Source organism: Macrobrachium nipponense, chromosome 3 (genome assembly GCF_015104395.2).
Source record: "Macrobrachium nipponense isolate FS-2020 chromosome 3, ASM1510439v2, whole genome shotgun sequence".
Classification (NCBI taxonomy): domain Eukaryota; kingdom Metazoa; phylum Arthropoda; class Malacostraca; order Decapoda; family Palaemonidae; genus Macrobrachium; species Macrobrachium nipponense.
This window is the reverse complement of record NC_087202.1, coordinates 5,243,731-5,259,972: the sequence shown is the minus strand read 5'-3', so window position 1 is coordinate 5,259,972 and position 16,242 is coordinate 5,243,731. Positions and strand designations below refer to the sequence as shown.

At 35.0% G+C, this 16,242-nt stretch overlaps 1 long non-coding RNA gene across 1 annotated transcript in view; it reads left to right on the top strand.

Moving 5' to 3' along the window:
- The window catches only part of LOC135222152 (uncharacterized), a 107,287-nt gene extending 91,326 nt beyond the window's left edge, over positions 1-15,961 (top strand). Inside the window, exons 2-4 of the long non-coding RNA XR_010316174.1 lie at positions 14,305-14,419; positions 14,559-14,777; positions 15,801-15,961. This is a non-coding gene — a long non-coding RNA (uncharacterized LOC135222152). The remainder of the gene's footprint in view (positions 1-14,304; positions 14,420-14,558; positions 14,778-15,800) is intronic.
- The last annotated feature ends 281 nt before the right edge of the window (positions 15,962-16,242 follow it).

Below are 16,242 nucleotides of genomic sequence, written 5' to 3'. Positions count from 1 at the left end.
CCGATTTCGGGTTTACTGTTGGTTTTACATTCGTTTTATCATTTAAATAGCCTTGAATGTAACTTTCCGTTTGTTAGGTAATAGAGCATAAAGCAGTGGAATGACACCTCTGATTTTTTGAGCCAATTACAATATACACCTGAGAAAATAGCGTTGGGAGCAATCTTAAACGTTCCGTCTACATACCAAACTTCTGCTGATACCAATGTTGCAACCAACTTCTCCTTCCAAATAGCAAAAATTCTATCTTCACTGGGACCACTGGTCTTTTAATAAAAAGTCTTCCTTCTGGTTTGGCTCTGTTTCGTAGGTCGAATATTCATCAGGGATTGCTAAATGATTTTTAGGTCAACTGGATTTGGCGGAGAGGCACTCATCTGATTCCGTTTCCGACGAATAGTTTTCTTTAGAGCCGACGAATTCGGGAGTGATCCTTGCACCGCTTGGGGAACATTACATCAAACTTCATTAATTACTACACTTGGGTTTTCCATCGTCTCTTCAGCTCTGGTTTTAATTTTTGTAGTTGTCCTTTCTACTTCTACTTTTATCGGTGAAGAGTCATGGGTGTGAGTATTCAAGACTTTAACTACGTTTCCAAATCTTGTGTGTATTCTCCGCTTTACACCTGCCGAGCTGATCACATTTCCAGAACATCAAATTGCTGTCCGTTTTGCTGAATTTGTCGAAAATGAACAAATAACCATCATGAAAGAAAATTTCGCTTTGCCTCTCTGACTTAAAATTGTCCTCCATTGGGTAATGGGTTTACTGAAAGAATGTAAAACTGAAAGTGATATATCGAAAGGTTTAATAATTACTAACGTTTTTGCTGACAAACATCTTGAGATTTCATACTTGGGTACTTTTGTTTGTAATTGGTAATTGAGTAATTGTCGTCATGCGTTGAAAGGTTCAAAAAATTACTAACGGTTTTTTTGTATTGACAAACTTTGATTTCATAGTTCGGTATTTTTGTTTACAGATAGTTAGGATTGGTAATTGAGTAACTGTTGTTTCGTTTTTTATTTACACTGCCTTGCAGTGTGTGTGTGTGTGTGTTGGACCGGTGATGAGTTGGGCTGGGTATAAGTTGGGCTGGAGATGAGCTGGGCCGGAGATAAGTTGGGCCGGGGATAAGTTGGGCCGGGGATAAGTTGGGCCGGAGATGAGTTGGCGGTGATGAGTTGGCTGGCGAGAATGGCGGCGATGAGTTGTCCCATTTCGAAATTGGCTTACCTGTGGATGGACCTCTTGGTATAAATACCACCTTTTCTGTAACTTTTCTCTCTACTGAAGAGCATTCATCTACCTGAGGAGACAGCAGTTTCTGAAATATAATATTTCTCTCTATATATTGGTGTTTTTATGGGCTCCTTTTATTAGATGGAATTCTGTTTTAACAGAACATTTTTTACCAGTCATATATATATATATATATATATATATATATATATATATATATATATATATATATATATATAGATATATATATATATATATATATATGCTTAAAAAATCACTGTAGATGCACGTGACTTCATAAATAAGGCGGAATCCCACAAGAAAATGATAGTTAGAAATCCAAGCACTTTCATTCTCTTTACTCAGACATTGTCAAGGAGTTAATGAAGTACAATTGGAGAGAAAGGTCTCAGGTACAAAACAAGATCAAGAATACCAGATGGTCAATTGTCAAAAGAGTAAAAAGGGTAATGGAAATGCTCTAAATTTTAAGTCTTGGTTTATTTAAACTTGATGCTTTCATTATTGAAAAAAGTTGTAGATAAATAGCAACAAAAATTGATATATTCAGTTTTTTATTTTTACAAATTGTTTTAGACTGTAGAGGTACTTTGTAATTTCGGTTAGGTTTGTGACCGTGTGATATCCGATAATCCTGGATTATCTCTTTTAATTTTTACCCTTTTGACCAATTAACCACCTGTATTCTTGATCTTGTTTGTACCTGAGACGTTTCTCTCCAATTGTACTTCATTAACTCCTTGACTATGTCTGAGTAAAGACGAAAGCGTTTGGATTTCTGACTATCATTTTCCTGTGGATTCGCTTATATATATATATATATATAATATATTATATATATATATATATATATATTATATATATATATATATAATTATATAGATATATATATATAAAGTAAATTTAAACTTTTTTGCCACGAAGAACCAAGGAAAAAAGGAAAAGCGAGATAGCCGAGTACTTTCGGTCCTATTTTGGACCCTTTACTGAGGCAAACTGATATTTTATAGTTATTATTTCTTTCTTCTCTCTCTCCCTCGCTCTCTGGGGTTCGATATTCTCTCTCCCTCTTTCTCTTGCTCGATATAATATATATTATATAGAATATATATTATATATATATATATATATATAATATATATATATATATATATTTATATTTTCTTTCGTCTTTTCATTAATAATAATTTTTTGTTGGGAAAATTTGTGTAAATAAAATTCATGATATAAATTGTATATGCTCCCATTGTTTTTTTTTCAAAATGTACTGTTTTCTGGAAGACCAACTTGTTTACTGCGGGGTATCCTTCAAGGTGTGGCTAGCCCCTGGCGACTCCTCCTTCTGTAGTGAAAATCGCCCTTATGGCTAATCTGGTAGTGTCAGTTTGTATATTAAGCCTTCTTTTGACTATGGTGTTCTTTGTAAAATCAGTTTGCCTCAGTAAAGGGTCCGAATAGAACCGAAAGTACTTGGCTATCTCGCTTTTTCATTTTTTTCCTTCGTGGTCAAAAAAACCTTTATTTATACACTAGCATCACAGTTTTATATACTTCGTGATCAAGTTAATTCATATCATATATATATAGATCATATTATATATATATATCTATATAATATATATAATATATAATATAGATATATAATATATTTTTATTTATTTATTATACTTATAAATTAAAATATTTTTATATATTATATATATATATATCATATATATATTCATTATATATATATATATATATATATATGTATATGACATATATGCATATTGATATATATATGCATATATATATATATATATATATTATATATATATATATATATATATATATGTATACAGTACTTATCACTTTTACCTTACTTCCAGACATTTACGGTTTTGTATTTTATTTATTTTAAGAAAGGAGTTACATAAATTAAGAAACAGAAAATAAGTTTTTACCGCCCGAACGAAAAATGTCGTAATCTTCCCTTTCATGGTGAAACGGTAGGTTAAATCTATTTTACGACTTATACATCAGCATCACGTTTTTATATACTTCGTGATCAAGTTTATTTCTATATTATATATATATTAGATATATAATATATATATATATATATGATTAGCTATTATTATATATAATAAATTATTATATATTATTAATATATTATATAATATATGGGTCTGTATATATATATATATATATAATATATAAACATTATATAATATATATATAGATATATAATAAATATAATATATAATGGTATATATAAACAATATAGGCATATTATATATAAAATATATATATGATATATTTATATTATATATATATATATATATATATTATATTTATATATATTATATATACACAGTACATCACGGTTTACTTACTTCCAGACATTTACGGTTTTGTATTTTATTTATTTTAGAAAGGAGTTACATAAAATTAAGAAAACAGAAAATAAGTTTTTACCGCCCGAACAAATGTCGTAATCTTCCTTTCAGGTGAAACGGTGGTAAATCTATTTTACGACTGTCGTTGATAACAGTTGCTAGTATTACGAGGTGTAAAATTTTCCTGTTATAAACATTTCGTTCAATAAAGCATCTTGTGAAACTAAGCAGATGGACGTGGACTTGTATTTGAACTCATTTTAATTAATTATTTTATTATTATTATTATTATTATTATTATTATTATTATTATTATTATTATTATTATTATTATTAGTTATTAATTATTATTATAAGGAGCCCACAATAATAAAAATGTTAAATGGTTCGTGTATAATTTATAAACACTTTATAAAAGTTTCTTTCGAACTCTTCCTGGGTTCATCTTTAGAGAGTTTTTTCCTAATTATTATTATTTTTAAATTATAATCAGAAGATGAAACCTATTCATATGGAACCAGCCCACCAAAGGGGCCATTGATATAAAGATTAAGCTTTCAAAAGAATATTAAGGTGTTTATTAGGAAGAAGTAAGAGGAGGCAAAAGGAAATACAGAAAGAAGAGACCCAACTTATAATAAAAAAAATGAAGAAATTAATTAACAATTAGATAAAAATGTATTAAAATGCAAAGAGAATCATATTAGGGAAGTAATACATCGCACCTTCTCTTGAACTTCTGAAGTAGTTCCAATTGCACGACTTCCTCTGGAACTGATGAATAAAGAACCTCTGGAACTGAGGGATAAAAGTACCTCTGTAACTGAGGAATAAGGGATCTTTGGAACTTAGGAATAAGGGACCTCTGAAAATGGGATAGGTGGAATAAAGGCCGCTCTGGTAACTGGAGGGAATAAAGACCTCTGGAACTGAGGTAAGGGGCCTCTGGAACTTAGGGATAAAGGACCTCTTTGGGAACTGAGGAATAATAATAATAATAATAAAGAATATATAATACTAATTAAAAATAATAATAATATAATAATAATTTTGCAGTGTACGACATTCATGGTGCCATGGAATCCAATCTCACGTATATTTGTTTGAATTCCTAAGAAATCGATTCACTGATGTTGTTCAATCGAAGTTAATTTTTCTCCTTAGTTGCATATTTTAAAAGAATCTAGTTTACAGAACTGGCTGATCTAGATAAACCATTGTTCCTCTCCCCCAAATAAAAAGAAGTAAAGACAAATTTCAAATTGATTTCATCACAAGCTGCTTTTACCAGTGCGCAAGAGGAGGTTGGCGCTATGTGACTAAAAATTGAATCAGGGCATAAAATGTATTTCTGTAAGCAGCACAGGTGTGACTTATCGTGTCTTCGGCAGGCCACATAACAACAGTAGTATACCTATGCCATGCACCAGACGGCTTTGAGTTCTCGTCGTTGGTGGAAGCACTGTGCTCTCTCTCTCTCTCTCTCTCTCTCTCTCTCTCTCTCTCTTCTCTCTCTCTCTCTCTCTCTCTCTCTCTCGCCTGCTTTTGCCTGGAAGAAAGTTCCTCAGAATAGGGGAAGTAGTGACAAGAAAGACTCACATTGATACTAGTTCTGCATATCATCCCACAAGGTAAATAGACTTTACAATTCTGTGTTATATACCTATATATATAATATATATATATATATATATATATATATATATATATATATATATATATATATGAAAGAATCCTCTACATTTCTGTGATTTATATGCCAGTAATTGGCTACAAAGGTCGTGTAATATCCAATTCACTCTACCTCCGAAATATATATGTATTTACGAGTCATCATCACCTTACGTGATTCATACACACCGCATTAAGCTACAATGTTCTTTAATATCAATTCGCTTTACTCGAATGAATACATTTTCATATATGTTAACCGAAGTGGAATTATTTTAGTTGATAATAAATTCGTCGGGCTCATGGGCGCGAAACCACGGAACCAAGAATTCAAGGTTCGTTACAGTGAAGGCTCTTTTAACCCCAACTATCACGAGCGAATTAGAAATTCATGGACAATTGTAGTTTAATGCTTTTATACACACCACACACACACACACACACACACACACACACACACACACACACACACATATATATATATATATATATATATATATATATATATATATATATATATATACTAAGTTTAAGGCGGTTGCTTGAAACCAGATAAGCATCATAGGAGGGTGGAGAGATACCAAAATCCTTTAAAGTAATTTATTTTGCTGACGTTTCAGGACCATGTGTACCATTTTCGAAGCTAAAAAATTAAAAGAACAACAAAATTAAAAACAGATTCAGATTAAAACATGATAAAAAGTTATTTCTTAACAAGAGAAAGGAATAGCGATTACCAAGTAGTGCTGAAGGCAAAAGCTGAGTGACTGTCAGGGTCCGTTTTGGTTCCGACGGAAACTCAAGAGAGGTACAGAGGAGTTGACGTGGACTGAGTATTTAATTGGGGAACCGGTTGTTTAATAAAAAAAGAGATTCGAGTATTGCCAATTGGTGTTCGTTTGGAGCTTTGCCTATGATTTTGAAATCCTTGTAATTTATATTGTATTTTCATTTTTTCCCATGATATCTAATACAGGAAAATTCGGGGTTTGATAGTTTGACACCCGTACGATAGCTAACTCCACGATAGGGAATCTAATCTTGGGAGGAGACCTTTAAAAAACCTCTGGGTGGAGCCAAGTACTTCCCCAGGTCATCTGGTGCAATTAAACAAATATATGACTCTCGAGGTCATCAAAGGAAGTAGACTCTCTTTATATTTAAACAAGGACTTGGTGGTCATTGGGTTACATGGAATCAGTTTTAAGTTGACTGCGTTTAGGTATTTGCTTACAATAAATCTCAGTTCTTGATAAAAAAAATGTCTATCATAGATTAGGGGGGACAATAGCGTACAGATGTAGTTTTGGTACCGTTGTAGTTCAAACTTTGGGTGGAAGATATTATTTAGAAATTTTCTCAATTGTTTGTAAAAAAGTTCTGATGGAAAACAGTTATTTACAAAGTATTGATGGAGAAAAGTAATTTCTTCATGAAACGTATTCCACCCGGATGTTAAAGTAAACGCTCTGTGGAAGAGGGTAGACGGGGAATTTAACTTGAAATTGAAAAAGCAGTGGCTATAAAAATTAGAACCCAGACCAGTAAACGTTCTCTTTCTAAAAACTGTGGTATTAAAATTTTCTTCAAGTCTAAAAACCAACACATCAAGCAAGGGCAGTTTATTTTCCTTTTCATATTCAATTGTGAACCTAATATTTGGATGCCTTTCATTGGCAAGTTCGAGGAATTCGTCTGCCTGATCTTTATTTCTAAACAATAGGAATGTGTCATCACAAAAGTATGCTGCCTATAAATAAAAGAGGGTGACAATAAACCAGAGGGCAGGGCCTGTCCAGCAACTGCTCCTCCAGGGAGCACATGAAAATATTAGCAAAAGTGGGGCCTAAAGGAGATCCCATGGCCATACCATCGACTTGTACGTATGATTTTCCATTAAAAATGAAGGCAGTGTCCAGCACGGCCAACTGAAGTAACTTTTTAAAATCCGTGATATTAAAATTATTAAAAAGAACATCTGGGTTTGGAAAAATTCAATTTAAAATAATTCCAACTGTTTCTTCCACTTGGATATTAGTAAAAAGTGACTCGACATCCAGACTAGACATAAAAAGGTTCGAGTCTTGTGGTAAAATCCTTTCTTTAACTAAAAATGGGACAAGAAATTTGGCCAATTTATGATTAGGGGTATCATATGAGGTAAGTATGGGTCTCATTGGGATACGTTCCTTGTGAATCTTAGGTAGCCCATACATTACTCCGAACGAAGCACCTGTACTGTATAACAATTCGTAGGTGTAAGTACTTTTTTTATTTTTTTGTATCTTTTATTTAAAACATCTAATGTACAATACACTTTTTATTACATATGTTAAGAAGCAATATTCATTTTATTTCTCTTATGCAGCACTTAATAAATTAAATAGCACTTTTTTGTATACAAAAAATTGTACAAACATTCAGCGTACAATAATTTCATCACATTTTTCAAAGGTAGTCTTCAACCGAGTCACATACAATAATTAATACCCTTCTTGAACAGAATTCGAGCTAACAGAACGTAAGTGTTAAAGGGAACAGTATCGTACAAAATTGAGGCAGCCTTTTCTAAAAAACGTATTCCATATATTTCCTTGAGAAAATCTTTCAAAAGTACTTTTTATATGTATTCCGCAAAACCCATCTATCATAATTAAGTTTACCCTTAAGATACCTTATCAAATCAGACAACGACATCTTTTTCACTTTACCCAGCCACATTGCATTAGGTGTCAGTACTGATAATATCACGCTCTTTTAGGTTTTTTAAGGAAACGGTTTATTCGATCCTCTACTTTAAAAATGGTTGAGCATTGAGGTTCACCTATTTTTTGGAATTTGGTTTCTTCGCCCAAAATATTTTCCATTTTTGATACATATTCCCGTTTGTTTAGAATTACAGTACTTTTTCCTTTATCCGGTCTGGTTATTATCAACTCATCATGTTTACCAAGTTCTTTGAGGATATTTACATCATTTTTAGAAAAGAATGGTGTCCATCGTGTAGTTAGGTTATTATAAGTTTTCTGAGCTAACGCTTGCATTTGAGTACGTAGATTCGCCACGTCATTAACCTGGAAAACAAAGACTGCAACGAACAAAAAAATTGGTTGTTGGAAGGCCTGTAGCAAGGAAGGCCAAAATCTAGACCAAGTGAGAGTAGGAACTCCTCTCTCTTTGATAATTTATAATTAAATAACTTAAACACAGAATTATTGGCATGAAAATGGGGGGCTGGTATGGGAAGTGGGTGGGAAGGGGTGACATGTAAAAATTACATGTAAGAATAACCTAAAACGACAGATATTAGTGTCTAATCAATAGTTTTCGACGTCGCTGGGATGAATAGTGACACTCCCAATGCCATTCAAGTCAAAGTTCAGCCCTGATAGGAACAGGGGTGAGAAGTGAAATATAAAATTAATCAAAGGAACAGTAACCATTCCCAGTCAAAGTAACAGTAACCATCCCCACGTGCAAGTGGGTCTCCCTCCCCCCAACCCCCGGCTAAAAGTGACACGCACCTGTACACCTGTCCGGAGCCTCTATCGCAACCCTTGAAAGGTCCTTGAGTTGAAAGAACTCCGACAAAAAAAATATGTTATCTATATCGGTATTGTACGAATAAACGGGTTTATAATACGTAAATAATCATGATGCGTGCAAGTAGATCAGACGTGACGTTGGTTGACAAAACCAAGAAGAAAGTATCACTCATTGATGTCGCAATACCATTGCACACTAGAGTAGATGAGAAAGAAAGAGTGATAAGTATCAAGACCTGAAAATAGAAATAAGAAGGATATGGGATATGCCAGTGGAAATTGTACCTATAATCATAGGGACATTAGGAGGCACGATCCCGAGATCCCTGCAAAGGAATCTGGAAAAACTAGATGCCGAAGTAGCTCCAGGACTCATGCAGAAGAGTGTGCTCCTAGCAACAGCGCGGATAGTGAGAAAAGTGATGGAATCCTAAGGAGGCAGGATGCAACCCGGAACCCCACACTATGAATACCAATTATATTAATACTTTTAAAGTCAAGAACAGAAGTAAGAAAGTAAACAAGATTAGAACTGACGCATTACCCAGCATCAGTCTCAGCTAAGATTAGGGTTTTTGATCTGTCAATTACTGAAACTGAAACTAGAAGTTAGGGTGCAGAGTCATCAGTGCGCCTCACGCGATGCGCTGTATGTATTACGCGACATTCTTTACAGCGTCCTCCATCTGACTTTCCACTTTCTCCTGACAATTGTGTTGTTGTGCAGCTGTTCTGAGGTTTTCTCCTGAAACACCTGGACTTTGGCCTGAATTTTATGTTCGAGTTCCTTCAAACTTATGTTTCGCTATTTCGAAATGCTTTGAACAATTACTGTGGGGTCTAACATAAATGTAGTATTTCCTTTTTTCATGCCGGCCTCCAAATACAAAGAGCGCCTCAGTGGCGTGATCAGTATGGCCTTGGCCGCGAGTTCGATTCTCGGGCATTCCACTGAGGTGTGAGAGATGTGTATTTCTGGAGATGGAAGTTCACCCTCGATGTGGTTTGGAAGTCAAGTCACGCCGGTGGTCCCGTTGCTGAATAACCATACTGGTTCCATGGAACGTAAAAAAAAAAAAAAAAAAAAAAAAAAAAAAAAAAAAAACAAACAAACAAAGAAGGTATTTCATCCGCTTAGTGTTCAAACACCTGTTCGAACATACTCCAGGTCCTTTATCATCCAGAAACACCTGTCACGCATTTGTTCCGAGATTTCGACAGCTGTAAACACCAGCGGATCTTCAAATAGATGCTAACACGAAAGAAAAGTTTCATAAAAACTTCGACCTTTTGTCTTTGAAATCTAAGACACCTGTGAGCTTAAATAAATAAATGCTCGATTGAATTAACACGTAAATGAAACTAGACTTGATTCGTATGTGTATATAACAACCTTCTCAGGTAGTTTGGACATTCGGCTTTTCATTATTCCAATTCTTCTTTTCATTTAGTTTTTCTATTAATACATTTCTTCTAGTATATTTTTGTTACAACAGAATTTATTTATTGGTTACTACATGGTTTGTTTCGCTTTCTACAGGCTTTTAATATCGGTTGCTACATGGTTTATATTTTGGTTGCGAAATTTTTTTTATATTTTGGTTGCGATGTGGTTTAGATTTGGGTTACTATACGAAATTTATATTTTGGTTGCAACATGGTTTATATTTTGGTTGCTGTGGGGTTTATATTTTGGTAGCTATGGGGTTTATATTTTGGTTGCTATGGGGTTTATATTTTGGTTGCTAAGGGGTTATATTTGGATTGCTACATTGTTTATATTTCGGTTGCTACATGGTTTATATTTTGGCTGCCACATAGTTTATATGTTAGTTGCCACGGGCTTATATTTTGGTTGCTACGGGGTTATATTTTGGTTGCGACGTGGTCTATTACTTGGTTGCTATACGGTTTACATTTTGGTTGCTACGGGATTATATTTGGGTTACTACAACGTTTATATTTTGGTTGCTATGGGGTTTTATTTTTCTCGCTATGGGTTTATATTTGGGTCACTACGGGTTTATATTTTGATTAATGCAGGTTTATATTTTGGTTGCTACGGAATTTATATTTTTGTTGCTGTATGGCTGATATGTTGGTTACTACAGGTTTACATTTTAGTTGCTACATGGTTTATATTTTGGTTACTCCGGGATTTATATTTTTGTTGTTGTGGGGTTTATATTTTGGTTACTCCGAGGTTTATATTTGGTTGTTATGGGGTTTATATTTTGGTTACTCGGGGTTTATATTTGGTTGTCATGGGGTTTATATTTTGGTTGCTACATGTTTTATATTTTGGCTACTACGGTGTTTATATTTTGATTGCTACAGGTTTATATTTCGGTTGTTACAAAGTTTATATTTTGGTTGCTACAGGGTTTATATTTTGGTTGATACAGGTTTTAATTTGGTTGCTAACGGGTTTATATTTCGATTGCCACAAGGTTTATATTTTGGTTGCTACTTGAAAATATTTAGGCCCTATTGTCACCATTGTTTTGCATATATAGATCCCCTCCAATTTTCAGCATGTGAAGAAAATATTATGAAACATTTAAATAAAAAATAATTTGTTTAATATAGGACAACATGGTTTCGTACCCGGAAAAAATACACAAACCCAACTGTTAGTCCACCGTGAGAACATATACAAAAATATGAAAAGCGGAAATGAAACAGATGTGGTTTATCTAGACTTTGCAAAAGCTTTTAACAAGGTAGATCATAATATATTAGCGAAGAAAATTAGAAAACACAATATCGTGGATAAAGTAGGAAGATGGTTAAAAGAATTTTTACACAACAGAAAACAGATAGTTATTGCAAACGATGAGAAATCGGATGAAGCTAAGGTAATATCCGGTGTGCCACAAGGTACGGTGTTAGCTGCAATACTGTTTGTTATTATGATTGCAGACATAGACAGTAATGTTAAGGACTCGGTAGTGAGTAGTTTCGCCGATGACACAAGAATAAGTAGAGAATTACTTGTGATGAAGATAGGCAAGCGCTACAAAGAGACCTTAACAAAAAAGTATATGATTGGGCAGAGGTAAGAATAGGATGGTATTTAACTCTGATAAATTTGAATAAATAAATTATGGAGACAGAGAAGGAAAGATATATGCATATAGGGGACCTAATAATGAGACAATCACAAATAAGGAAGCTGTTAAAGACCTTGGTGTGATGATGGATAGGAACATGTTATACAATGATCAAATAGCAATTCTATTGGCAAAATGTAAAGCAAAAAATGGGAATGTTGTTACGGCACTTCAAAAACAAGAAAGCTGAACACATGATTATGCTTTATAAACATGTGTTCGTAGTCCACTTGAATATTGCAATATGATATGGTACCCACACTATCAAAAGGATATTTGTCAACAAATGAGGAGTGTACAAAGGTCCTTTTACAGCTAGAATAGAAGAAGTTAAGGACCTTGACTACTGGGAAAGACTACAATCATTAAAATTATATAGTCTAGAAAGGAGAAGAGAACGCTACATGATAATTCAGGCATGGACACAGATAGAAGGAATAGCCGAAAACATCATGGAGCTAAAAATATCAGAAAGAGCAAGCAGAGGTAGATTAATAGTGCCCAAAACTATACCAGGAAAAATAAGGAAAGCACACAGGACATTAATCCACTACGCACCAGCATCGATAATGCAGCGTCTATTCAATGCGTTGCCAGCTCATCTGAGGAATATATCAGGAGTGAGTGTAGATGTGTTTAAGAATAAGCTCGACAAATATCTCAGCTGCATCCCAGACCATCCAAGATTGGAAGATGCAAAATATATCGGGAGATGTACTAGCAACTCTCTGGTAGGCATTAGATGTGCCTCACACTGAGGGACCTGGGGGCAAACCCGAACAAGATGGTTTAGGTCTGTAAGGTAAGGTCTCTCTCTCTCTCTCTCTCTCTCCAAAATCAGAAGAATAAACTCGCCCCATTAACTGGACCTAAATTTCCCTTCCAGACAATGCCATGGTTTCCAGAAACGGAAAAAGGAGAGCGTCACTGACCAATTCTGAACCCAAGCGCAGAAGTAACTCTTAATGCCTGAAGATGCGTCGGAGATGATGGCTGGGAGGGAAGCTACGTTACTGAATGCGCGGAGAACAGGTGTTTTTGTTTCCTTTGTAGACAAGGTTGATAATTAACTTCTGCCCCTAATAGTTTAGTATCTAGCTTTCGACGTGTAATAAGTGGAAAATGTAAAATATTGTCTTAAACAAGTAACCTCTATAAATTCTTATGTAATTGCTCAACTGAGACCGTCGAAGAAATTGAAATGATTCAGCCTTATATATTTTTATATAATCAAACTTGTACTTAGTCAGTGATATTGATATTTTTCAGCTTATAGAAGAATACATATTCTTTAGATTGATATTGTCTCGTGGACTGAAGTTGTGCATGCTGCTTTGCTTAATCTTGCTTGTGTTGCTTTGTTGCCTGATTGCTTTTATCCAAATCCTCGAAGCACTGACAGTGTAGTATATATATATATATATATATATATATATATATATATATATATATATATATATATATATATATATAAAGAAAAGTGGTACAATCAATTAAAAGATGATATTTCGATGTCCCTTATGTAAATGGTAAGAGCTTGGTTATCTTAAGTTGTCTTCTTGAGTATTTAAATTAAGAGAGAGAGAGAGAGAGAGAGAAAGTCTTTTTAATGTTAACGGTTAGAAATTATCCATAACTATTCTTTTATTGAAGTACGATAAAAAAGAAACAAAATCAAGTAAAGTAGTGTTTCTTAATTTATCACGTGAAGTAGCATTGTGGATGATGTTTTGCTGAGAATGCCAAATAAAAAGAAGTGAATGCATCACCATCCCATCTATTAATCCAACTATATAGCAGGGTCGGCCGCTTGTTTCGACTTTCTCCATCTATTTACTAGATTCCTTGCATCTTCTTCCCCCAGTACCGCCTCACCCATATCCCTCCTCACCTCATATCCATCCATTCATCTGATCCGCTGACGCCTCACACTCTCTCTCTCCCCATCACTGTCATGTCCATAGCTCGCTTGATTGGTTCCACCTCTTCTCTTCTTATTCCATGGACTTAGTATCTCCTCTCCAGTAGTGATATTCCATCAGTCCATTTCACCATCCTCATCTCGGCTCTTTCCAGCAGTCCCTCCTCTTTCCTCTTAAGTGGCCAAGTTTCTGGCCCCGTCATCATCCCACAGAGGATTAGAATTTGTGCAGATGGCAGAGGAAAAATCGTCTCATAGTCATCTCATTTCATCGACGTGCTTTCTGTGCATTTCAGTCAGGGATATTAAAACACAGGTATAATTTGAAGTACAACTTATCGTGATTCTTTATATGGTATGATCTTTAAAAGTAAGAGAAGTCGATAGTGGTTTAAACTTAACTTTTTCAGATGTCAAGGTGACAGAAACTAAGCCAATTCCAACAGCAATATTTACGACTACGACGACGACAACTGAGGTTACATCTGAAGTGACAACTAGCGTGTCAACTACGGTAACGGAAATGTAAGTCATTTCAATGTCATTTTCATATAAAAATAATGTGTGTCAGTGTTTATGTTTATGCCTTGTAAATAACATATGATTTCAGTACGGTTAAGCATCTGAATGCTTTTGTAAAAGCGTCGCCAATTTCCTTCCACAGACCCTGCACATCAGCGGACGGGACCTTGCACCACCTGTATCAAAGCTGGGAAGAGAACTGCCAAACCTGTTCTTGCGAATACAGTTATTGGGATAACCGCATCGTTAAGAATTGCTACAATTTTTTGTATCATCAGTACTGTTCCGCAAAACCTCACAGAGATTGTGTCGTCGTTGGAACATACAATTCGGGATGCTGCGATGAATATTTTTGTGACAAGTAAGTTTTTTTTTTTTTATCGTAGTGATTTGAGATCATGTTATGAGAGGAGGAGAGCTGGTAGTTACGGTTCTTTGCAGCGTGCCTTCGGCCTCTAACTGCAACCCCTTTCGTTCCTTTTACTGTACCTCCTTTCAAATTCTCTTTCTTCCATCTTACTCCCGCCCACCCTCTCCTAACAATTGATTGATAGTGCAACTGCTTCGAGGTTTTCCTCCTGTTTACATCTTTAGAATCTTTTGCTGGTAATTTCCGTTCTTTGTTCAGTTGAAATCACCTTAAGTCATTCCCTGTTTCTTTACCGAAGTAAAAATGATTCTCTTTCTTCTTACCTTAATCCCTTTTCTATGCGGGGCTGCCTTTTTGGACGATACCTAACCTAACCGAAACAGAAATGATTAATTAATGAGAATAACTCTTAGAAATCAGCATAAGGTAGTCATGGAACAGTTCTCGGTTAGTAGACTCCTGTCAAATGTCTAGAAACTAGAATTCACCTGATTAGAATTGATATATTCCCATTGATTTGCAGATTCTCATAGAATAACTCTCACAGCCTTAGGTTCTCTTCCATGCCTGTATCCTCAGAGTACCCTACATAAACATTTCTTTAGCCACATGTCTTGGTTATTTTCACATGTTTGTGGTTTTAAAAGAAACGATTCAAAATGGTGAATTCCTATTGATTTGCAGATTTTCATAGAATAGCTCTCACAGCCTAGAGATAAAAATTCTTCCCTGCCTGTTTCCTTAGTGTACCCTCCATAAACATTTCTTGAGCCACATCTCTTGGATATTTTCACATGTTTGTGGTTTAACCGATTCATCAAGTATATTTTCACATGTTGTGGTTTTAAACCGATTCATCAGGTATATTACCCTTTGTTATGGACTTCCGTGTTCTGTGAAAGCGTTTTTATACCTTATATGTATCCAGTACATGTGTAACATTCTGGAAAATATTGAAAATCTTTCTCTGGCGTGGCCGACCACATGACCAAACTCTTCGCATTTCCCCTCAAGTACAACATGCAGATCGGACAGGGGTCAGTACTACGCCATTGGGGACACCTGGAGCCCAGCCGACGAGCCTTGCAAGAAGTGCACCTGTCAGGCGGACGGAGACGCCACCAAAACCGAATGTGTGGCCAGAAACTGCCCCAATCCCCCAGGCCCCAATTGTCGTCCACTCACCCTGCAGTTCCCAGTGCTGTCCTTACGACGGGATTGCCTCCGAGTAAGGCCTTTCGAATGTTTCTAATTTCCACTGCCCTGTGACGATGATGAGCTGCATTTTTTATGAATTTTTCTCCTTGTGCTTCTCTCAGTTGTTATTCAAAAACTTTCTTGTTCGTCAAAAGGGTTTCATGATCAATTATTAATGTAAGATCTTGTTATTTTCATGAGGTTTTATCACTTAGGGGAGGCTGAACATCACAATAGAGGTTGGAGCCGTTATAGCTTA